The following is a 6553-nucleotide window of genomic DNA, read 5'->3' as shown; positions in this document are numbered from 1 at the left end:
AGATCATTAGGATAAGAAACATCACTTGGATGACTATCTGAAAGCAATCTGGGGTTTTTGTTGGACTTCTGGCTCCATGTCAACCAATCACATTATAAGGAAGCCCAGAAGCTAATGCATCCTTGGTTAGCATTAAGAAATGAAAACTTCAAACAAGAAGGAGGTGATTAGTCCACTGTATCTCCTGGTGCCTAAGAGTGTTTAACCTAGAGATTTTGCTTTTCTTTCTATTGACTGGTTTCTCAAGATATGTATTGAATGATTTTTCAATAGCAAACACTCCTGTTGCAGACATGAAATGGACATGACTTGAAAACTAACTGACTGCATTACTGAATACAAACTCCTGGGATCATGGGTTCCTTTGGTGTTTTTGTATCTCTCACATTTAGCAAATAAGCTTGTTTGTACAAAACTTGTGATAAAAATTTGCTGACTATTAAGAATATAGGACTTAATTATAAAATATTTTTTTACAGAAATAAAAGCAGATCTAAATAATTAGAGAAATTCTAATTGTTCATGGATAGACAGAGCCAAGAAAATTAAAATGACAATCCTACCTAATTTATTATTCAATGCCATCCTAATCAAATTACCAAAAATTATCTTATTGAGCTAGAAAAAATAATAACGAAATTCATTTAGAAGAACAAAAGATCAAAAATAACAAAAAGAATTAATGAAAAATGTGAAGGAAGGAGGTCTAGCAGTGCTGGACCTTGAACTATATTATAACATAAAGCAGTAATTATCAAAACTATTTGTACTGGCAGAGAAATAGAAAGGTAGGTCAATGGAACAAAACAGACATACAACAAACAGCAGTAAAAGATTGTAGTAACCTTGTTTCTTACAAAGTATAGATCCAGGCTTCTGGGATAAGAAATCACTATTTGGTAAAAATTGCTGGGACAACTGCAAAGTAGTTTGACAGAAACTAGGTATAGACCAATATTTTATATCTGTAAAAAGAAAATTTAATGAAGCAAATCCTCATTTGTATTAGCTTAAGAATCCATTTAGTTTGATGGCTTGCAAACCATGTGATTTGTAGTAAGAATATGGTCTCAGACAAGAGACTGTGTATGTAACCAGACTGGCAATCTCAGGATAATACCCGAGTTATAATTTCAATGTGTATTGTTATAGTAATTTTAAGTGTGCGTTACCATAATAATCATAAGTTAGTTATTATTTTAGGTGTGTAAATCTACTTTATAGTTTATCTACTTTATACTATTTTCAATAGTACTTTATATCAAACTAATTCATGGAAGAGGCTATAGGGACTAGAAGGTCACCCAAAGATCATGAAGCCCTTAGAAAGCTCTTGGGTGTCAGAATGTACTGTCAAGAATGACCTATAAAAAAGCTTAGGTCAAAAATGTTCTGCTCTGTCCATGACTATTATTTATGTCAAGAGTGATCCCTGCAAAAAAACAAACAAGCAAACAAAAAATGCTCTAAATCACTATTGTTTAGGGAAATGCAAACCAAAGAATCTTCACCCTCACTTCTTAAGTTCCTATTTTTGCCTTTTAAAATCTATCAATGTCAATGATCAGGATCTCAGATTTTGAAATGGGGGGAGTGGTGCAAATCTGCAGACCTCTGACCCCGTGCTTTCTCTATCACAATAAAGTCAGATCTTTACCCAAAAGGGTTTCCTAACATTTTATTTTAACACCTTATTCAACAAGATAAGATAAAAATGAATACATGATCTAGACATAAAAGGAGATATCATAATTAAATTATAAGAACAGGGAACATACTACCTATCAGATTTATGGATAGGAGAAGAATTTATGAGTAAAAAAGAGATAGCATTGTAAGATGTAAAATGAATAATTTTGAGTATATTAGGTTGAAAAGTTTTTGTACAAATTAAATAAATGTTGCCAAGATTAAAAGGAAAACAGAAAATTCATAAATTTTTCATACATAGCCTGTCAGATAGAGGTCTCATATCTAAAATATATAGTGAACTTTGTCAGATTTATAGGGATAAGAGCCATCCCCTAATTGATAAATGGACAAAAGATAGGAACAGGCAGTTTTTTGATGAAGAAATCAAAGCCATATATAATAAATACATGGAAAATGCTCTAAATCACTACTGATTAGAGAAATGCAAACTGAAATAATTTTTGAGGTATCATCTCATATCCATCAGATTGGCTACAATAACAAAAGAGCAAAGTGACAAATACTGGAGGAGAAATGGAAAAATGGGGACACTATTACACTGCTGGTGGAACTGTGAATTGATCCAAGCATTTTAGAGAACAATTTCAAATTATGGTCAGAGAGCAATAAAACTGTATATGGCGGGACTTCTGGGTTAAGATGGTAGCTGAGTAGAAGCTGGGCCACTTTCTCTCCTTACCAACCAATAAAGCATACCTCTAAAGGACAAGAAAACAAAATCCAGATGAAAGAAGGGTACATTATCAAAGGTACATGAGATTTGGGCACTTCCACACCATGGGGGGGGGGAATAGCTCCCATCAAAATGCGAGCAGATCAACCCTCCCCCACCCCACCCACAGTACCAGCAGCTCCCAGCATGCTCAGACTCAGGGGAAAATCTCAAGTGGAGGAGCAAGCATGGGGCAAGTTCCAAGCTCTGGGCAGCTGGCTAGGAACATGGGGGCTCAACCCTGAAAACAGCTAGACCAGAGACCCCAGGAAGATCCCCAGAGAAGCCAAGAGACTCACAAAGTAGCCTCAGGCAAAAAACTGCTCCCTAACGCCATACAAAGAGAATCAGATTGCCTTACTCAGACTTCTGGCAGATAAAACATAATGATTCCAATCAAGGTCCAAGAAATAAACAAGAAGACCAAGAAAAAAGCTCAAACACTTGATAACTTCTGCACAGAAAAAAAAACCAGAAAACAGAGGAGGACAAACAAAGACATCCAAACCTTCCCAAAAAAAAATGAAAATGGGTCACAAGATCTTGAAGACTTCAAATCTGAGATTATGAGAAAGATGGAAGAGATCCGGCAAGGAAATAACAGTTTAAAAGGCAGAATTTCACAATTAGAAAGTGAGGCTCAGAAATCAAATGAATTGATAAGCAAACTGAAGACCAGAAATGACCAGCTGGAAGCCTTGAAGAACCAGATATACCATATTAAAAAAGGAAAACCAGTCTCTAAAGGCTAGAATTGGACAAGTAGAAGCCAATAATCTCTCAAGACAACAAGAACAAATGAAGCAAAGTCAAAAGACTGATAAAATAGAAGGAAACATGAAACACCTCACTGAGAAACTGACAGATCAAGAAAACAGGTCTAGAAGAGACAATTTGAGAATCATTGGTCTTCCTGAAAAAGCAGAAATTAATAGAAATTTGGACTCCATACTAAAAGAAATTATTCAGCAAGACTGCCCTGAAGTTCTACAACAGGAGGACAATATAGACATTGAAAGGATCCATAGATCACCCTCTACACTAGACCCTGAAAAAACAACTCCCAGAAATATAATAGCCAAATTCAAGAGCTTCCAAATAAAAGAAAAAATATTACAAGAAGCCAGAAAGAGATAATTCAGATATCAAGGGGCACAAAACAGGATCACACAGGACCTGGCAGCCTCCACACTAAAAGGCTGCAAGGCTTAGAATATGATATTGAGAAAGGCAAGAGAACTGGGTCTACAACCAAGGATCACCTACCCATCAAAACTGACTATATGCTTCCAGGGGAAAGTATGGGCATTCAACAAGATACAAGATTTCCAAGTATTTGCACAGAAAAGACCAGGACTAAATGGAAAGTTTGATATGCAACCACAAAAACCAAGAGAAATATGAAAAGTTAAATAAGAAACAGACGGGAAAGAAAGAAAATTCTTAAATTTACCACTTTAAGGGCCTTAATAAGATCAAATTATTTGTATTCCTATATGGAGAAATCTTATGTGTAATTTTCAAAAACTGCATTCACTATTATAGTAATTAGAAGAATTATTCATAGGGAGAGGTTGAAGCACTAAATGGTCTAAGATGAGATGGGGCAGGGAAAAAAGAAGGGGTGGTGATGAATAGTAGATGGCATCAAGAGAAACTTGAATGAATAAGAAAAATAGGATATTCTATACCACACAAAGAGAGCATGGGAAGGGGAGGGGATCAATAGTATTATAAAAAGGAGAGGAAGAGAGCATTAAGAGGTAATATTTAAACCTTACTCTCAGTGGGAATTAACCCAGAAAGGGAAGAGTATTTATATCCATTAGGATATAGAATTCTATCTAACCCTACTGAGAAAGTCAGAAGGGATCAACCACGGAGAGCAAGGGAGTGGGGAGGTCAAAAAAGGGAGAAGAGGAAAGAAGGGAGGGAATTCATTAGGCCTTAAAAAATAAAAAGGGGAGAATAATAAGGGAGGAGGTGGAAAGGGAGGTAAATCAAGGGAGGGAACAAGGGTTACTGGCTTAAAGCAAACCACTGGTTTAAAAGGAAATAGCATAAAAAGAAGGGATAGAATTAGGAGAGTATACCAAAATATTGGGGAATACACAACTGATAATTATAACTCTGAATGTGAATGGGATGAACTCGCGCATAAAACAGAAGCAAATACCAGAGTGGATTAGAAACCAAAATCCTACCATATGTTGTCTACAAGGAACACATATGAGGTGGGTGGACATACACAGGTTTAAGGTCAAAGACATGAGCAAAACTGAGAAAAAGAAGGCAGGAGTAGCAATCATGATCTCTGACAGAGCCAAAGTAAAAATAAATTTGATAAAAAGAGATAGGGAAGGTAATTACATCCTGATAAAAGGCAGTATAGACAATGAGGAAATAATGGTGCTCAACTTGTATGCACCAAACAGTATAGCATCCAAATTCCTAAAGGAGAAACTGGCAGAAGTCAAGAAGGAAATACATAGTAAAACCATAATAGTGGGAGATCTAAATATTCCTCTTTCAGATTTAGATAAATCAAACCAAAAAATAAATGAGAAAGAGATAAGACAGGTAAATGAAATCCTAGAAAAATTAGATTTAATAGATATGTGAAGAAAAACAAATAGGGACAAAAAGGAATACACCTTCTTTTCAGCTGCACATGGTACATTCACAAAGATTGACCATGTAATAGGGCATAGAAACATTGCAAATAAATGCAAAAGAGCAGAAATAATAAATGTAACCTTCTCTGATCATAATGCAATAAAAATAATAATTAGTAAGGGCACATGGACAGGCAAATCAAAAATTAATTGGAAATTAAATAATATGATTCTCCAAAACTAATTAGTTAAAGAAGAAATCATAGAAACAATTAATAATTTCATTGAAGAGAATGACAATGATGAGACATCCTACCAAACTCTGTGGGATGTAGCTAAAGCAGTAATCAGGGGGAAATTTATATCCTTGAGTACATGTATTAACAAATTAGAGAGGGCAAAGATCAATGAATTGGGCAAGCAAATGAAAAAAATAGAAAGGGAACAAATTAAAAATCCCCAGCTAAACACTAAATTGGAGACTATAAAAATTAAAGGAGAAATCAATAAAATCAAAAGTAAAAGAACTATTAAATTAATAAATAAGACTAGAAGCTGCTATGGTGAAAAAACAGATAAAATAGATAAAGTACTGGTCAATTAATTTAAAAAAGGAAAGAAGAAAATGAAATCATCAATATCCAAAAGATGAAAAGGGAGACCTCACCTCTAATTATGAGGAAATCAAGGGAATCATTAAAAACTATTTTGCCCAATTATATGGCAATAAATATAGCAATCTAGGTGAGATGGATGAATATTTACAAAAATATAAATTGCTGAGATTAACAATAGAAGAAATAGAATACTTAAATAATCCCATATGAGAAAAAGAAATTGAACAAGCCATCAAAGAACTCCCTAAGAAAAAATCCCTAGAACTAGATGGATTCACAAGTGAATTCTATCAAACCTTCAAAGAATAATTACAATACTATACGAATTATTTGATATAATAAGTAAAGAGGGAGTTCTACCAAACTCCTTTTACGATACAAATATGGTACTGATTCCAAAGCCAGGTAGATAAAAAACAGAGAAAGAACACTACAGACCAATTTCCTTAATGAACATAGATGCAAAAATCTTAAACAGAATACTAGCAAACAGACTCCAGCAAGTGATCACAAGGGTTATCCATCATGATCAGGTGGGATTTATACCAGGAATGCAAGGTTGGTTCAACATTAGGAAAACCATCCACATAATTGACCATATCAACAAACAAACCAACAAAAGCACATGATTATCTCAATAGATGCTGAAAAGCTTTTGAAAAAATACAACATCCATTCCTTTTGAAAACACTAGAAAGTATAGGAATAAAAGGACCTTTCCTAAAAATAATAAACAATATATATCTAAAACCATCAACAAGCATCATATGCGATGGGGATAAATTAGAAGCCTTCCCAATAAGATCAGATGTGAAACAAGGATGCCCACTATCACTTCTATTATTTAACACTGTACTAGAAACACTAGCAGTAGCAATTAGAGAAGAAAAAGAAGT

This window comes from Gracilinanus agilis, chromosome 4 (genome assembly GCF_016433145.1).
Source record: "Gracilinanus agilis isolate LMUSP501 chromosome 4, AgileGrace, whole genome shotgun sequence".
NCBI classification, from domain to species: Eukaryota; Metazoa; Chordata; class Mammalia; order Didelphimorphia; family Didelphidae; genus Gracilinanus; species Gracilinanus agilis.
Note: the sequence above shows the minus strand (reverse complement) of the source record.